Consider the following 19,671-nt stretch of genomic DNA (forward strand, 5'->3'; position numbering starts at 1 on the left):
CAAATGGGGTTAAGTGGCTTGCGCAAGGCCACACAACTAGGTAATTATTAAGTGTCTGAGACCGGATTTGAACCCAAGTACTCCTGACTCCAGGGCTGGTACTTTATCCACTGGGCCACCTAGCCGCCCCCTCACTCAAATCTTAATAGGATTACACTGTAATGGTAACCCTAAGAAATGGAATAAAACAACAGGAACTTAAAGATTCTAGTATGGTTATTCTAAACCACTGATAAATATTTAACAATAAGCACTCCAAAAATAAATAAATATATACACACAGAGACTTTTATACTAAATTTTTCAAATAAAGGATTGTAGTACACAATTTACAAATGGTGACAAAATATACAATATTATTTATTATAAATGTCATAAAACCAACTGATTCTCATTTAATACTTTTGTTGATTCTTGCCAAAAATCTTAAATCTATAGCCAACACCATGACTGCAATTCAAACATGATTTGACAAATGGGGTGGATTTAACAATCCACTAACTTATTTCCCAATAAATTTATTGTAATTAAATCTGATATAATCTGTTAAAATATTTCTCATTCTATTAAAAATTATATTCAGCAACCCGAAACTTCTTTTAACTTCAGAACCACTTATTTCAACAGTGCTAACTAACTTTTTGGTTTTCTATACAGTTGGCAAAGACTGGAATATTGTTTGATTCAAAATTATCTACAGAATCCTGAAAATTAATGTTTTAAAATTTTAAAATTTCACTTAAAATACCATACTATTTATGAAGTTAATTTTTCATAAAACCAAATAAATTAAAACAATTAAAATATTTTCATCATTTTTTCTATTTAAAAATATGTTCATGTATTCAATCATTTTTATTAACATATTCCTAGAAGTACTGTTTATTATTTTTATTAAATGGAATGTCTACAACTTTATTGATCTTAGCAAGTCTTCAAACTTGAGATTTATGCTTTCCATTTCCAATCTATAAATTTTCCCTGTTAAGGTGCAACTGATACATTTTTGTGCCTTCCGAGTGATAATTGATTTTGACTGAAATGCATTTTAAAGTAATGAAAATTCTTCAAGAATGTCAATCATTATAAGCAAAATCACAAGAAATTAATGCGAACTTGAGAGAAAAAAGTTATTATCCAAATGTTATTAATATTGTGGAGACCCTGGATTTTTTCCTTCCTATTTCTTTATTCCCTAGAAGGTCAAATCAGCCCCTGAAGAATAGGGCTGATAATAAGATTAGATGACACCCAACTTAGGGAAATTTAGTTCTGATTAACCAGTAAAGAAAATTTAATTTAAGTGAATTCCACTCCATTGCACACAGTCTAGGGGAGAAGGGAGTAACTTTGGGGAGGCAGAGTGGTGGTCTGGGAGTAAGAGTAACATAATCAAAGTTATGTCTATAGATCCTCATTAGAATAGATTTGTCTCTCTCAATTTAATATTTTTTTTTGCTAACCAATCAGACTTAAGTGATACCTGGTAGAATACCCACTTTTCTAGTTGCAATATTTTTTAAATTTTATTTAAGGCAATGGGATTAAGTGACTTGTCACACATCTAGGCAATTATTAAGTGTCTGAGGCCACATTTGAACTCAGGTCCTCCTGATTCTAGGGCTGCTGCTGTATCCACTGCGTCACCTAGCTGCCCTGAACACCCACTCTTCTAAAGGCATAGAAGTGTCACAAGGTCATAATCTATTTTTGGTTTCTAAGAGAAGGCCAAATGACAGCTATTTTATTAATTATCTACTCGCCATATTTAATAAAATGATTACCTGGAAATTATGTCTCTAATTTTTTAAACATCATAAACTAACCTCTTTGTCAAGTCAAAATAAGAATGAGAAAAATGAATACAAATGTAGGATATGCATGATATACAACAATAGCTGTATAGATATTTTGGACCCTATTAATGATTTGAAGTTCTTTAGCTACAGATTCTAAATTGGTTTAATATTTTATTATCCTAATGATAAATAGAACAAATCTGATCCAGAAATAATTGTAAAAGATTGTTTTATTTCAGGTTCCAAAACATCAATTGACAATTGCAATAAGTGATTTAAATAAAGTCAAAACATAATTTTAGGATCTTTCTCATGTCAGTGAAAAGTTGGAAAAAATTAAATTTCTTGCCCTATAAATTTAAGCCCATTTCTCTATCCTGCTTTTACTTACATCCTCCTATAGTAATATTTGCAACACATTAGAACCATTCAGAATTATGGTTTTTGGGGGTTCATGCCATAAGACTGAATAAGCCTGAGACCATGTACTACAAATACAGTAAGAAAGAATATATTAAAAAAAAGTTACAGTTCTTTTTGTGATGGCAAAGAATTGTAAATTAAGAGGATGTCCATCAATAGAGGAATAGCTGAACAAGTTGTGGTATATGATTATATGGAATACTGTGTGGTTGCAAGAAAAGATAAACAGGATGATTTCAGAAAAATCTGTACTTGCATGAACTGATGCAAAGTGAGAAAAATCAGAAGAATTTAGTACACAGTAACATCAATACTGTATAATGACCAACTGTGAAAGACTTAGTTGTGCTTAGCAATATAATGATCCAAGCTAATTCCAAATGACTCATAATGAAAACTGGAATCCACCTCCAGAAAAAGAACTGAGGAATACTGAATGTAGATCTAAAGCATAGTTATTTTTCACTTTATTTTTTTGTGGTATTGTTAAATTTATTTTTTGGTCTGTCTTTTTAACATATAACTAATACAGAAATATGTTTTGCATGACTGCACATACATAAACCATAATAAATTGATTGGCATCTTAGGGAAGGGGAGGGGAAGGGAAACAAAATGGAACTCAAAGAATGTTTAAATATTGATTTTATATGCAATTTGGAAAAGCAAGCTAAATTTTAAGAGAAGAAGAAAAATAGGATATATGTGTGGATATATAATATTTATTCCAGTCTCCTCCCTGTAAGAAATCTAATTTTGTGAGAAACAAAGTAGGTTTTTATATTTAAAAACATAACTTTTAGAATTTATTCATCATCCAGGACTTCTATGAAAGAAATAGGACCATTCTGATTCTTTTGTTTTCCAGCAATTAATTAGGGGGATGTTACTCAGTAGACCATGTCAATATGTTCTTTTTTCCCCCATTTAATTAATTTATTTTTTAGGGTTCTTTTAATCTTTAACATTTTATTTGTTTTCCAATTATATACAATAGAAATACGTACCCATCATTTTTTGCAAGGCTCTGAATTTTACAATTTTTCCCCCTCCTCCCTTACCTCCCCCCAGGCTATCTTACAAATCTCTACATTCCATACCATTCATTAATGTAAATTGAATGTTGTAAGAGTAAACATAAGAATAAACATAAACCCCCTCCCTACCCAAGAAGATGGGAAACCTCAAGAATAGAGAGAAAAAAAATGTACTTTAGTCTGTTCATATTTCAATGGCTCTGTCTCTGGGATGAGTTGCTTTCCCTATCTTAAGTCCACCAGAGAAGTTGCTTCAATATTTTTCCCTCAGTTGCTATTACTAGCTGTACCTCCACTCTATTTCTCCATACTCCCATTTTTTTCTATTCTCTCTCTCCTTTCATCCTGGCCCTGTCTAAAAGTGTATTGCATCTGAGTACCCTCTCCCTCAATCTTCCCTCTGTTCTATCACCTATTCCCCCCTTCCCTATCCCCCATCCCCCCCCTCAACCCATCCCTTTCCTCCCATCCTTCTCCAGGGCAAGACAGATTTCCTCACCCTATTAAGTGTGCATGTCATTTCCTCCCTGAGCCATTTCTGATGAGAATGAAGGCTCACTCCTTCCCCCCTTGCCTTCCCCCCTCCATTCCATTTAAAAATCTTTTTCTTGACTCTTATGTGAAATCTCTCAGATTCCTCTTCATCTCCTTTTCCTTCCTCTCAGTACTTTTCTCCCATTGTTCACTGACTCCATCCCTTTACCATATCATACCATTATATTCCACTCTTTCCTATGTCTTGTCTATATATACTCCTTCTAACAGTTCTTATAAATGAGAAAGTTCATATGAGTTATCAATATCTTCTTCCTGTGCAGGAATACAAACAGTTCAACATCATCAAGTTCCTCATAGTTAGTCCCTCTCTTCCACCTCCCTCTATGGTTCACCAGTGTCCTGTACCTGGAGATCAAACTTTCTGTTCAGTTCTGGTCATCTCGTTAGGAAAGTTTGAAAGTCCCCTGTTTCATTGAAAGTCCATCTTTTCCCCTGAAAGAGGATGTTCAGTTTTGCTGGGTAGTTGATTCTTAGTTGTAAACTAAGATTTTTGCCTTCTGGAATATCATATTCCAATTCCTATGAGCCCTTAATAATGTAAATGCTGCCAGATCCTGTGTAATCCTGACTATGAAGCCTCAGTAGTAGAATTGTCTGTTTCTGGCAGCTTTTAGAATTTTCTCTTTGATTTGGGAGTTTTGGAATTTGGCTATAATATTCCTCGAAGTTTTTCTTTTGGGATCCCTTTCAGGGGGTGACCAGTGAATACTCTCAATTTCTATTTTACCCTCAGGATCTCAGGGCAATTTTGCTGTATTATTTCTTGAGAAATGAAGTCTAGGCTCTTCTCCTGGTCGTGGCTTTCAGACAGTCCAATAATTTTCAAATTATTTCTTCTGGACCTGTTTTTAAGGTCGGTTGTTTTTCCAATGAGATATTTCACATTTTCTTCTAATTTTTGGATTTTTTGGAAGAGTTTTTATTTCTTCCTGCTTTCTTGCAAAGTCATCACCTTCCTTTAATACCATTTTGCATTTGAACAGAGAGCTTTTTTTATCTCCTTTTCCAGCTGTCCAATTCTGCTTTTTAAGGCATTCTTCTCCTTATATGCCTTTTGTTTTGCTTTTTCCATTAGGCCCAAACCGGTTTTTAAGACATTATTTTCTTCAGTATTGTGTGGGATAAAGTTTTGAGATTTCTTCAGTAAAATATTATAGATTGAATTTGGTTAACTATGTGCCCCTCCTCCCTTGACAAAGCAAACTTCTGGGATATTGTTGAAGAGTCAACTGACTTCATCTTATCTGTTGATGTCTGGAGAATCATTCAATTCCTGGGACTAAAGAGATAATCTGGTTTCGGTTTGAATTTTATGTTCTTTTCCCTAGATTAATTTCCTTTGTTTGAATTCTATGCCCCTTTCCCTAGGGTAGTTTTCATGTTTAGATTGTAAGACCACATTCCTCATTAACGAAGGTGGGCCAGTTGGGGGGGGGGGGGGGGACCAAGTTAGGATAAATGTGATTCTTGGGCCTTTTGCTTTTGTCTCAATCTTTCTCTAATTGATTGTGACCCATTTCTTAAGAAATGAATAAAGCGTTCTCTTCATACCTTGAGAGATCTCTGAAATTTATTGAAGTGGCATTTGTCCCACACAGTATTTTTTTGTATTTCTTTCACCAAGCTTTTGATTTGGTTTTCATGATTTTTCTGCATTGCTCTCATTTCTCCTCCCAATTTTTCCTCCACCTCCCTTAATTGCTTTTCAAAGTTTTTTTTTGAGCTCATCCACAATCTGAGCCCATTTTCTATTTCTCTTGGAGGTTTTGGATATGGAAGCTTTGATTTTGTCATCCTCTGAGTATGTGTTTTGATCTTCCATAGGACTAAAGTAATTCTCTATGGTCAGGCCCTTCTTTATCTGTTGTTTACTCATTTCCTCAATCCAAGACTAATTTACAGCATTTACAAGGCTTTGGGGTTGCTTTTTTTGGGGGGTTAACCCCACTGGGACCTTTATTCCTCCAAGGTCTTTTGCTCTCTAGCCAGTGCTTTGATATGTAGATGACCACAAGCACTGAGGTTATAAGGCAGGATCCAGCTATCTTAGTATGAAGCCCAAACTGCAACCTGGGTCTGAGTGTGGGCAAGCAGCAGAGTCCTACCCCAGGGAGAGCAGAGAAATCTCTGCAGACTTACTATCATCTCTGGGGGTGCAGGCTGCTTTCTCCCGATTCTTGCTGCAGGTTCTGCAGCTGGTGTTCCTCACTCCAAGCCCACCCAGGTGCAGCAGCCTTCTCTCACTGCCCCTTCAGGCTGTTGTGGGTGATCTCTGGGCTGGGCTGGGCCACGGCTTTTTTCCAACCCCTGGTCCTGGTGAAACACACCTTTCCTGTGGAACTTTTAAGTTATCATGGGAAAATGTTATCACTCAGTCTTTCAGTAGGTTCTGCTCCTCTAAATTTTGGCTAGAGCCACCCTTTCTTTGTTTTTTGGGGGGTGGGGTAGGGGTCGGAGTTGTCAGCTAATGCTGCCTTCATGCCACCATCTTGGCTCTGCTCCCTCAATATGTTCTTTATCAGAGTACTGAGATCATATTATATTTGTGTGACCATATTTATTTATTTATTTCCAAATTGGGATGATCATTTATAAATGTTTACTTGTTCTATTTGTGATCCATTGCTCCTTATAATTGTGTTTAAGTGTATTTTATTATGTCTCAAATTTTTTGAGTAGGGATTCTAAAACTGGAATCTACAGAGATTTCAAAATGTCCATAAATTGGAATGGGAAAAAAAAACACAACTTAGTTTTCCTTAACTTGTGATAAAATCTAAACTTTGCTTCAATAAACAATTTTAAAAAACTATTAGTCTGAGATCTGGTTTAATCAGTCTGCCAAGGAGCTCATGAACAAAAAAAAGGTTAAGAAGTCCTATTTTGTAGCCAGTTTTAAAAAAAGACAAAGAAGCATATATAGCCATATTCTATAACTGTTTTGGGTACAATTCTAAAGATGGAAGACCACATACATTACTAGCTAGTTCTGTCTATAATTTTTTCCCCAAGGCAATGGGATTAAGTGACTTGCCCAAGGTCAGATAGCTAGATAATTATTTTTTGAGTCTGGATTTCAACTCAGGTCCTTATGGTAACTGGGCCAGTGTGCTAATTCACTGTGCCATCCAGCTGCACTCATTCTATAATTTTGTTTTTTGTTTTGTTTTTTAGGTTTTTGCAAGGCAAATGGGGTTAAGTGGCTTGCCCAAGGCCACACAGCTAGGTAATTATTGTCTGAGACCGGATTTGAACCCAGGTACTCCTGACTCCAAGGCCGGTACTTTATCCACTATGCCACCTAGCCACCCCTCATTCTATAATTTTGACCACTTACCTGAACTTGAACCAAAATGGCTAAATGAGTCTGAAATCTCAATCTTCTAAATTTTTCTATCAAATAAAAGAATAGGATCTAACACAGGCAAGTAATAAACAATGAATTATTTGGCAGATCTAATAATAAATGCTGTCCCCCTGGATAATTATTGGCTCTGTAATTTTTTTAATTTTTGAAAGATTTTATTTATTTTGAATTTTACAGTTTCCCCCCAATCTTGCTTCCCTCCCTTGTACACCCCACAGAAGGCAGTCTGTTAGTCTTTTACATTGTTTCTATGATATGCATTGATCTAAGTTGAATTTGATGAGGAAGAAATCATATCCTTAAGGAAGAAACATAAAGTATGAGATATAGCAGAATTACATAATAAGATAACATTATTTTCCCTTAAATTAAAGATAACGGGGTGGCTAGGTGGCGCAGTGGCTAGAACACTGGCCCTGGAGTCAGGAGCACCTGAGTTCAAATCCTGCCTCAGACACTTAATAATTACCTAGTTGTGTGGCCTTGGGCAAGCCACTTAACCCCATCTGCCTCACAAAAAAACTTTAAATAAAAATAAACCTAAATTACAGTCTAAATTAATAGTCTTTGGTCTTTGTTCAAACTCCACAATTCTTTCTCAGGATATAGATAGCATTCTCTGTCACAGATATCCCACAATTGTGCCTGATTGTTGCCCTGTTGGTATGAGCAAGTCCATTAAGGTTGATCATCACTCCCATGTTGCTGTTAGGGTGTACAATGTTGCTCTAGTTCTGATCATCTTCCTCAGCATCAGTTTATGCAAATCTTTCCAGGCTTCCCTGAATTCCATCCCTCCTGGCTTCTAATACTACAAGAGTATTCCATCACATACATATATACCACAGTTCATAAAGCCATTCCCCAATTGAAGGACATTCACTCAATTTCCAATTCTTTGCCACCACAGACAGAGCTGCTATGAATATTTTTGTACAGGTGAAGAAGGGTAGCTCTTTTTGTGGTGGCAAAGAACTGGAAATTGAGAGGATGTCAATTAATTGGGGAATGGCTGAACAAATTATAGTACATGAATGTTATGGAATACTTTGTTCTCTTAAGAAATCATGGAGCTGGCAGATTCCAGAAAAACATGGAAAGTGGAGGCTGAGTAAAGTGAGCAGAACTAGAACCAGGAGAACATTGCATACAACAGCCATATTTTTTTAATGATTTATTAGCAATTCTTAGGAATACAGTGATCAAAGACAACGAAAATGTCAACTACATCCAGAGTCTGAATGCAGACCAAAGAATGTTTTCATTTTTTTAAAAATTTGTTTTTATCCCCAACACTTTCCCCCTTTTATTCTAACTAATGTGGAACATGAATAATATGAAAATATGTTTAATATATAATTGTACATGTATTACTTCTGTCAGTTTGCATGCTGTCTTGGAGAGGGAGGAAAATGTGGACCTTAAAATCTTGGGGCGGCTAGGTGGTGCAGTGGATAAAGCATCGGCCCTGGAATCAGGAGTACCTGGTTCAAATCCAGTCTCAGACACTTAATAATTACCTAGCTGTGTGGCCTTGGGAAAGCCACTTAACCCCATTTGCCTGGCAAAAACCTAAAAAAAAAAAATCTCGCAAAATTGAAAGTTGACAATGTATCTTTACATGTTTAAATAGGAAATACAAAAAAATTTCTTCCCTCTTCAAATTTTACCAGTATATAATGAGCTGTATGATATAATAGATAAAGAACTTGTTTTAAAGTCACTAAGACTTGGGATGCCTAACACTTCCTGACTGTGGGACCCTGAAAAAAGTCACTTAACCTCAGGGTGCCTGGCATATCCCTAGGACTATATATAAACAGCAAAGTAGGTGCTGAACTGCATTTAAATAGATAATTTCTTTAGTGAAAGTTTCTTGCACAAATGAAATTATGGACAGAGTCAAAAAATACTAATGTTTGATATCCTACTATAAAAATTTACTCAATAGAATTATGAACTATATGGGATTATAAAGTGGAAAAGAAACTCAGTCTATGTTATCAAAGAACTAAATCTTTAAAAACTAGACTCTACCATCACATATCACTATTTTATTTTTGCTAGTTGCCTCTCTCTCATTTGGTTAAGATAGATCTCCAACCTTTATGATGTGTTTTTTCTTCTAATTTTTCTAGAATATGATCTTTAATATTAAGGTCATCCTTTTATTTGGAATGTACTGTGGGGCATGGTATAAAATGCTGGTAAAAATCTAATTTCTGACAGACAGCTTTCTAGGTTTACACCAGAGTTTTTCAAATAGTATGAGCACTGGAAGTGCTATCCCCCCCCCCGCTCTACTTATTTTCATAATTTCCTGCAATACTGTAGATCTTTTTTAAATACTGTGAATTTTTTCCAAATGAATGCTATTTTTATCAAATTCTGCACACCATACCTCACCCACCCCATCAGCAATTTGAGTGATAAACTATTAAAAGTGTGAATGGAAGTTAACTGAGGAACAAGATGGTGGTGCCGGCTCCCGGTGTGGGACGCCTGGAGGAGGAGGCACTGTGGCGGAAGGTGCGGCTCAAGGTGCTTAGAGAAAATACTGGATGTAAGAATAAGGAAGATAAGGAGGAAACAAAAAGTAAACATGCCAAAGAAGAGGAAGAAGGAGGTGAGAAACACAGGGAACTCAAATTGCGAAACTATGTTCCTGAGGATGAGGAGCTAAAGAAGAGGAAGGTGCCTCAAGCCAAACCAGCCTCAGTGGAAGAGAAAGTAAAAGACCAGCTGGAAGCAGCAAAGCCTGAACTCAATATTGAGGAAGTGGATTTGGCCAATCTTGCCCCTAGAAAACCAGATGGGGACTTGAAGAGAGATGTGGTCAAGAAATTGGAAAAACTGGAAAAGAGGACACAAAGAGCCATTGCTAAACTAATCCGAGAAAGACTTAGAGGCCAAGAAGATGAGCTGATAACTACAAAGCCAGAAGAGAGTACGGCAACAAAGGCTACCCTCCATCATAGTCCCCAGAATGATCTCCACCATGGTGTTCCTTATAATGTCCACCTAGATGTATCTTAGACCACATTTTAGAGGTGTGGCTAAAGTATATCTGAATACTGCAATCTAAGTGAACAAAAGACTTAAGGATGATATATCAGTGAGAGTATCTCTGCAATTATCATTCTGACAGCAGTTTTTCAAATCAGTTCACATGATAACAAATTCCATTTTTAGTTTACTTTTTCATTTCAGTTTATTAGTTGACATTTTTTAAAAATTTTGAGTTCCAAATTGTTTCCCTCCAACCCCCTTCCACACCCAATGAGAAGGTAAACAATAATATCAATTAGACCTATGACATGTAAAACATTTCCATATTAGCACCTTTTTAAAAAGTAAGAAAAATGAAGAAAGTGAGAAAATTATACTTTGGTTAGGACTCAGTTTCATAGCATTCGGAGTCTTTACTACTAGCAACAAACTTCTGTGATAAAGTATCAGTCAAGCTAATCAATTGCTGGCCCTGGGGCAACCTAATTCTGGACAGGTAGGGGAAGATAGTAAGGCAAGAAACAACATTGTTGTGTATAATATGTATATATATGTATATATTTTATACTTATTCTATTTTTTTTTTTAGAAATAGACCCAAGTTTGTGACTGAGACTGAAATGCTTGTAATGACTTAGTTGTGACTCAGAAAAAGAGGGAGCAATATGACCCCCTTATTCAGCCAATTCTTTACCACATCCCTCTGGCCTATAGTAATATTTCATCTAATTGTGAATGGAAAAGGGTTGGAGTAAACTTGAAATAGGTTACTTCCTTGTCTAAATCAAGGGAATGATAATTGTTAAAAAAAAAAAAAGCTAGGCCTGGGGGCAGTTAGGTGGCCAGTGAATAGAGCACCGGCCCTGGAGTCAGGAGTACCTGAGTTCAAATCTGGCCTCAGAAACTTAATAATTACCTAGCTGTGTGGCCTTGGGCAAGTCACTTAACCCCATTGCCTTCCAAAAACCTTAAAAAAAAGAAAAGAAAAAAAATAAACTAGGCAGTAAAGAGGGGAGGACAGTTCAGGTAGGTGTAGGTACTTCTGATTTTGTAAATGCTACTTGTATTCCCCTTATGACATACCTTCTAACTCTTACAACTAACTCTGGGAGTAAAGGCAACAGAATAAACTGTCTCCTAGCCCAAAGGAAAAATCCCAGTGGAAATTCAAGGGAACACCATTCTCAGGGCTTGATAGAAGTATTCCTGTGGGGCGGGGAGAATTGCTCTGTTTTAAGCAGTTCCAGGAAGAGTACAGAGTGGAAGAGGACAAACAGTGGAAACACAACTGGCCTTAAAATAAATTGGATAGGAAGCATAGCTACTGGCTCTGAAGCTGGTGAGCCTTTGCTTTGCATTCTACCCCAAATCTGGCTCAGGTAACTCCATTGGGAAACATCTGAGGAATGATAAATGTTAGTTATTTTAAGTTGTTGAACTGAATCAGAGCAGCTAGCAAACATAACATCAAGAACTGATTTAGTGCTTTCCATTTAGCCATTCACTAAGGCCCAGCCAGCAGGAGAATCTTCTTTTTTCTGCCTCCATCCAAATGACCTACTTCTTCTCTTCTTGCTTTTTTTGCCTCATACTCAGGATGTAGTAAATCATTATTATCTCTACTAGAAATGTTATGATAGTTTACCTCTCTAGAGCTCCATTCATGTCCCTGAGCTCTGACTCAGGGACCCCATTTCTGCCTCCATTTGATGTGTTGGCACTCAAGGGCAGGGACTTTTTCTTTTATATTTATATCCACAATTTCTGTCACTGAATAGCCACTTAATAAATACTTGTTGATGGATCAAAAGAAAGTGTGAATGAATTCTGGTAGTATTGTCATTTTTATTATATTGGCAAAGCCTAGTCACAAAACTGAATACTCCTTGAGATATTTAGGTTATCAAACATTTTATGTATTTTGTTCAGTTGATTAATATATTTAATTCATTTTGCAGTTGTTCAAAAGGGCCTTGGCTGTCTATTATTAATTCTTGTGTTTTTTATTATATAGAAAACTCATTAATTGTTGAGTATTTTGTAATTTTGTAATCTACAACTCTGAAGTTATTAATTGTCTCAACTAGCCTTTTTTGTTGATTCCCTAGAATTATCCTAGTAAAAGTTACATTACCAGCAAACAGGGATAGTTCTTTACTTATCTTTATGCCTTTAATTTCTTTCTCTATTGTTGCTAGGGTTAGCATTTCCAAAATTATTTCAAATGATACTGAGGAGAATGGGCATCCCTGTTTCACTCTCAAATGTACTGGAAAAAGTCCTTATGTATCCTGAACACACATGAAACTTGTCTTTGGATTTAGACAGATGTTTTTTATTATATTAAAAAAAGTCCTATTGTCAGTACTTTGTAGGTTTTTAGCATGAGTGTTCTACTGTGTCAAAGGATTTTTCTGCATCTAATCAGATCAACTAAAATGACCAATTTTATTCAGCTTTTCAAAGAGTTAGCTTTTGCTTATTCTTTCTCTTTTCTACTTTTGTTTCTGGGTAGCTAAGTGGAACAATGGATAGAGTGCTGGACTCATTTTTCTGAGTTCATATCTGGTCTCAGACACTAGCTGTGTGAACCTGGGAAAGTCATTTAATTCTGTTTGCTTAATTTGTTTCCTGTTTCCTTATTGGGAAAGGGATTTTATGATCCTGAAGGAGTCAGTCTGGTTCCAACAACACACAATGGCTTTTGACACTTGCCTTTCATCAAGATATCCTGAAGCCTTACATGACATGAATGTTGACTGTCTGAATGATGCTGGTACCTCAAAAGGTGTATTTTGATATCATTTTTTAAAAAAAGTAATTATTAAGGTCCGATGTCACATCTGAACTCGGCTCCTCCTGACTCTAAGGATCTGTTGCTCTTATCCAGCAAGCTACCTAGTAACTTGAAATCCTTAACCAATCATAAGATGCTTCCTGTATGGTTTAATCTGCAATTTACCCAGTGATAAAAACCTCACAATCTTCTCAAATAAATTAGGGATCTGGATAGAGCACCATATAGAATAAATTCAAATCTGGCCTCATATCCCTTTATTTGTTTTTTTTTTTTTGCAAGACAATGGAGCTAAGTGACTTGCCTAAGGTCACACAGACACTTGCCCAAGTATCTGAGGCTGGATTTGAACTCAGGTACTCCTGACTCCAGGGCCAGTGCTCTATCCTAGCCACCCCATCTCTCATACTCTTGATACTGTGTGACCCTGGGTAAGTCACTTAACGCCTATTGCTTGCTCCCCCCCCCCCCCCAAATCCTGATCCTGTTTCTTCATCTGCAGGAGAAGTAAATGGTAAACCATTGCAGTATATTTGTTAAGAAAAAACAAAATGAGGTCACAAAGAATTGAACACAACTGAAATAAATGAAATACAGTGATGAAGAGGAAATTTGAAGTAGAGAGCAAATGATTAAATTTATGCCTTTCTATACTGACCCTGTATATCCTGAGTGTCTTGCACCATCCCATCTCTGGGAAAAGTTCCTGAAAAGTTCACCACCCTGAACCAAACACCTTGAGTTGATAAAACTATTTTGAGTATGTAAATCTTGGCAACTAGATAGGACACCTGGCCCTGTAGCCAATCAGGAACAGGAAGATAGAAACTAGAGACCAAAAAGATATTGAGATAACAGACTGTTACCCAAAATGAGCTAATTATCCTTGAGCATCCTGACATAATCTATTAAATTATGCCTGCACAGACTTCCATCCCTTCAAGCACGTACACCATGCCCTATTTCCTTATATAAGCTACAGCATATCATCCTATTAGCTGCTTATACCCTAAGGATCAGTGACATGGAAATAACCTTGTAATTGTTAAATTTCCTTCATAATACTGAGACTTGAATTTCTTCAGTGAATTCATTCACAACTCAAACCCTAAATTTCAACAATAGTTATTTGTTTTGTTTTTATTTTTAGGTTTTTGCAAGGCAATGGGGTTAAGTGGCTTGCCCAAGGCCGCACAGCTAGGTAATTATTAAGTGTCTGAGGTCACATTTGAACTCAGATACTCCTGACTCCAGGGTCACTGCTCTATCCACTGTGCCACCTAGCCACCCCAACAACAGTTATTTCTAATTAACTTATTTTTAACTTATTATTAATAATCTCCTCCTCTTTGATTATTTTAGGATTCCAAGTTTTTTGAAATAAATGTTCAGTTTATTAATTTTCTCTTTTTCTACATTTGTAAAGATATAATTTTCCTTCTGAGGATTGTTTCAGCTGCATCCTAGAAATCTTGGTATGTCATTTCATTATTATCTAGAACATTATCCACTAAATCACTTTACAACATAAGGTATATGGTAGTTATAAAAAACTATCCTATATTGAGAATATTAGTCAATAATTTTGTTGTGAAACTTTAATAAATATTACAACGTAAGATTTATTTTTGAAGAGTCATTAAGGCAATATACAGAACAATAATGAGGCTTCAGGTTATTTGGTGGGAAAATCTGATAATCCCACAAATAATAAACATGATTCATTATATCAATGAATACACTACTTACTCAGTACTTATTATTTGACAGGACTTATTAGAAGCACTGGGATCAGAAATACACAAATGAAACAATCCTACTCAAAAGGGGCTTGTATTCTAATGGAACAGATAAGTACTTATAAAAATGTAGCCTCAGTAATAAAGGCAATACATTTATTTATATATATTTTATATAAACTAATTTATAAAAACACACACAACATAGTTAACATGTGAAACAAAGGACATTAAACAAAAACAAAGTAATTAAAGGGATTAATAAAGGTTTTGTGTAGAAGGTGTTCAAAGTGTATCTTGTTAAAATAAGAAAGAATGCTGAGGCTGAAAGAAGTAAAGAAAGAACTTCAGGCACAAGTGAAGGCACACAGATGGGAGGACACTGCTGAAGTCATAGGCTCCAGGAGCTGAAGGACTACAAAGTCTCTGACTGACAAAGAACAAGAAGAAAGAGAGAGAGCAGGGTTTAATAGGAATGACGATGTCTTCAGGTTTGGCCATCCCGAGCTTCAGGTGTCTCTGGAACACAGTTTCATATTTCAATGGGCATCTGATAGTGTGGGCCTCAAGGGGTGCAGCCGCAGTTCTGAGAACTCTTGGTATGGAGATGGTAAACATCCATCAGAGCTAAAGAACTTGTCAATTGATATCAAAAGGCTAACTACAAATTTTTAAATAAAGCAATACAAATCCAAGAATTAACCAAAATTCTATGAATCTATTCATAGTTCATTTCCTCTGTGGTCAATGAGAAGTTGTCAAACTTGCTGTATTTTAGTTTCCTCTACTTAAAGGTTGGGGAAAAGAGTAGATTTAAGGACTGAACTAAAAACTTAAAAACCTGAAAGAAAATAATTCATTATGTATTAAGGTCAAACCAAAATAAATTAGGTTAATAAGCAGGGAGACGTGTACTAGAAAAGAAAGTGAATGCTAAATGATCATATGATATTCAACTTTTACAAATTAAATAGGAAGCCCAAAAGAATTAAAAGCTTCAGAATACCATAACAAATTAGACTTACTGGGTTGTCTGTAGAATCATCAGCCAATTGTAAACCAAAATAATCTCTCTCAGTTAAATCAAGATGTTTGAAGACTATATCCAACAGAACTTGCCCCTGATCGTGTTTCTAGAAAAAAAATGAAAGAAAAAAATTATGCCCTCACAAACACTGAAATTCTGATCTGGACATTCTGTACTTTCTCGTAAAATTAAAGGTTATTTTCATGCTAATTCTATCTATAAAACTGGAAATAAAAATGAATGCTCAAAAGAAATATGACATGATAAACTCCCAAAAATGAAAACACATTTTTGATAATCAAATTTGGACTTATATTTTAAGAGTTAAGCTTTTAGAGAAATAAAATCAAAACTTTTAGAATCATCAGGAAGAGAGAAAAATCCATCAAAAATTTCTGACAAAAGTATGATATTAAAGAAATCAATGAAAATGAACAAAAAATACAAAATGAAAAACCATTTTTCAAAATACATGTTCAAAGGGAATGGCCATTTTCAAAAGTGAAAACTATTATCTAGCAAATAAAAAATAAATTATTGATAATGGAATATGTAAATTATTATAAAAAGTTTCATTTTATACTGAGCAATTGGCACAGATAATGTTCCATAAGGAGGTCAAAGACACAAAGTGATGTCCCAGACAGACCAAAAATATAAATAAATAGTAGAACTATTTTTATAGTAGTAAAAACCTGGAAATGGAAGTAGACTCCTGCTTAGGAAATGGATCTAGACAAACTGAGGTATATTAATATAGTGAAATATTAGATAAACTCTATATAGCCATGAGTCTACTTAAACTGTACGTTTTGATTGGCTGTCTCCTATGCTTAGAATACATTCCTTCACCTCCACTTCCTGGTTTATGTCTTCTTTCAAAATTCCTCCTACATTCTACTTTCTCCCAGAGTTCATTCCCCTTTCTCTTCTAAAGCTTCTACTCGCAGAAATTTTTTCCCTCCAAGATGACTTTGTATTTATGTACCTATGTATATTTGTATGATTGTGTGTTTATAAAGATTTGTGTGTATATAAGTGGGGGTACTTACTGTTGAAAGCTAAAATAATAATAAAGTCTATCAGTAATTTTATAATGTAAACCAAGATTTATATAAGCCAAAAGAAAAAAAAAACACTGACAGGATAGGATCAGTTCATAGCTTTGAATGCCTGTGACTCTAGCCCAAATAGCACTGTTACAGCACCCAGGTTTCTGGGACCCAAACCCAGTGGTAAACAGAGTAAATTCCAAAATATTAGCCAATCCATACCAGCAAACTATAACTCCTATTCCATTGTCTGATTTTTACAATTACTACCTTGGCTTTGTTTTTTTTTTGGGGGGGGGTGCTATTACACAGGGATCCAAATGTGTCATCTGGTTGCCACCCCAGACTGCCCCAAAGCAAGTAACCCACTTTTATTATTAAATTAATTAATAACTTAATCTGGAGCTCCTAGCCTCTTTCTTCTTTATCATGTTAGACCCCTTGTTTGGAGGGGAGACTTGAGTATTCCCCTGCAGGGGATATCCAGGTAAAATAGTATTTATTACCTATCTCTTTAGAAAAGGAGCTCCTTGGGGCACCTAGATGGCACAGTAGATAGAGCAATGGCCCTGAGTAAAAAGGACCTGAGTTCAAATTTGACCTCATTCTTAATACTTACTTAGTTGTATGACCTTAGGCAAGTCACTTAACTCTATTCCCTTCCAAAAATACAAAACAAACAAAAAAAATGTAGCTCCTTGAGAAGGGTCTATGTTTTTACCCTTTTTTTTTTGTATCCCCATTACTTAGCAAAATGCCTGGCATGTGATAGATGTTTAATAGTTATTTATGTCTCCCTCTCATCAAGTGACCAAACCATTTATCTTGTTCTTTTAAAATTCCTTGACATCCTATATTTCTTTGAAACTTCTCAGGGTTTATATTATAGACTATTTACACTTAACATTTGACTTTCTGTAGCCCTTTATGTGATATTTAACATCAGTCCTTTGAAGATAGGGGTGTTAAATGTCTCATCAATAAAAGAAACTCTAGGAAAATATTAACAAGATGGGCCTTCATTTCTGTGGAAACTTGGGCTTTACAATCCCCAAAGCAATTCAGCATTTTAATCTGGGCTCAGCTCATCCTCCATCTGTACTATTCAATACAGACACAAACTGGACAAACTCAGTAGAATCTCCTTTCAAATATGATGAAACCTAGATAGCAGCTATTCCTTATACACTCCTCCTTTCCTATGAGGGTTTCTTTCAGGAAATTCTGTTATACTTTAGGGGCATGATAGAATTTATGAGCAAGAGCATTTGGGGGACCTCACCACCCTTCTCAACCTATATTCAAAGCTGGATCTTCTCTAATAAACTGGTACCTTGGCTAGTATGCATCTCTCTGTTTTTAGTAAACTCACTAAAGATGGTTATTTCTGTTGACCTTGTTGTAAAAGAGCCAATAAAGTGGCATCAGTAATGCTTTTTTGTGGAAAAAAAAAAGCATATTGACATCTTATATTCTCTATTCTCAGTCAAATAAGAATGTAAAGATGCAGTACCATTGCAGATTTTTCCGTTGATGGAGAAATGACACTCAAAGATTTAGTAAAGACAGCAAAGTATGCACAGAGGTTGGCAGTTGATTTTAGAACACAAAAAAAATCTTCGGAGCTTGCTTAAACTACATAAAATAGCTGTCCAATCTTTAATGATTGGAATGTTAGGTGTACAAATCTACCAATGAAAATTTCAAATAAGGATTCTAGGGCACTACAGAATAATCATGCAATTTTAAATGGGTAGAAGGGGGAGGAGTAAGAATAAGTTTTTATTATAGAATCTACTATATAGCAAGCTACGTTCTAAATGTTTCATAAATATTATTTCACTGATCCTCACAATAATGTTATGAAGTAGGCAATATTATGAGATCCTCCTTTTACAATTGAGGAAACAGGCATGGAAAAAACTTAAATGACATACCAAAGGTAACTCAACTACTGTAATATAGCAATATAACAAGCTCCAAGGATTTTTTTGTTCTGAAAACAAAATCTTGACTAAGTGAAAAGCAACTGTCAATAACTGTGCATATTTTGCTATCTGTGTCACCTAGCTAAATCTGGAATGCTCCAAAAAGTTTTGAAAAACTTATGAAAGGCCTTGTAATCAGTGCCATTCTCATTTCTCCCTTTTCACCTGATTTTTCTTAAGTACTGTTAGAAAATGGGCTTATTTGTGAAATATTTTTATTTAGTATCTTAATTTAAAGTTACTATTTATATCCTAAAGTCATAGGTATTTATTTTTATGGTAGATTTTGATAAAGATTGGGAAAAGTTGGCAAATTTTCATCTTAAAATAAAGTTTTATTGAAGCCTTAATAAGAAATCACTTTATTTTTGTCTTTTGTAATTATATCACAACCATTTCTGGAGAACTCCCAGAAGAAAAAAATCAGAGAAAATAATTAATAGAATGACCATGTGTGACAACATATATACAACATTTTACTGTAATAATTCTCTGGCTTTAGTTTCCTTAACAGGAGGGAGAGTGATGAACTTGTCTTTAAAGTCACTTTTTTAAAAATGTTTTTCAAGGCAAATGGGGTTAAGTGGCTTGCCCAAGGCCACACAGCTAGGTAATTATTAAGTGTGAGGCCAGATTTGAACTCAGGTACTCCTGACTCCAGGGCTGGTGCTCTATCCACTGTGCCACCTGGCTGCTCCTAAAGTAACTTCTAATGAGATTCGTGTAAAATCACACATTATCCTCTTCAGTTCAACAGCTTAGTAGGCCATCTATGATTGATATCACGTCAACAAGCATGCAAAAAATGCCAATCATGATGTGCTAGGAATTGTGTCAAGTAAAGGGCATACAAAAAAGGTGTGAGACAATCCTGT

At 35.4% G+C, this 19,671-nt stretch overlaps 1 protein-coding gene and 1 pseudogene across 5 annotated transcripts in view; one reads left to right on the top strand and one right to left on the bottom strand.

The window, feature by feature from the left end:
- Positions 1 to 19,671, bottom strand: part of PTPN4 (protein tyrosine phosphatase non-receptor type 4) — a 255,843-nt gene that overhangs the window by 130,592 nt on the left and 105,580 nt on the right. The gene's annotated exons all lie outside the window — the stretch shown is intronic.
- LOC141508448 (coiled-coil domain-containing protein 12 pseudogene) lies at positions 9,657 to 10,220 on the top strand (annotated as a pseudogene).

This window comes from Macrotis lagotis, chromosome 1, assembly GCF_037893015.1.
Source record: "Macrotis lagotis isolate mMagLag1 chromosome 1, bilby.v1.9.chrom.fasta, whole genome shotgun sequence".
NCBI lineage: Eukaryota > Metazoa > Chordata > Mammalia > Peramelemorphia > Peramelidae > Macrotis > Macrotis lagotis.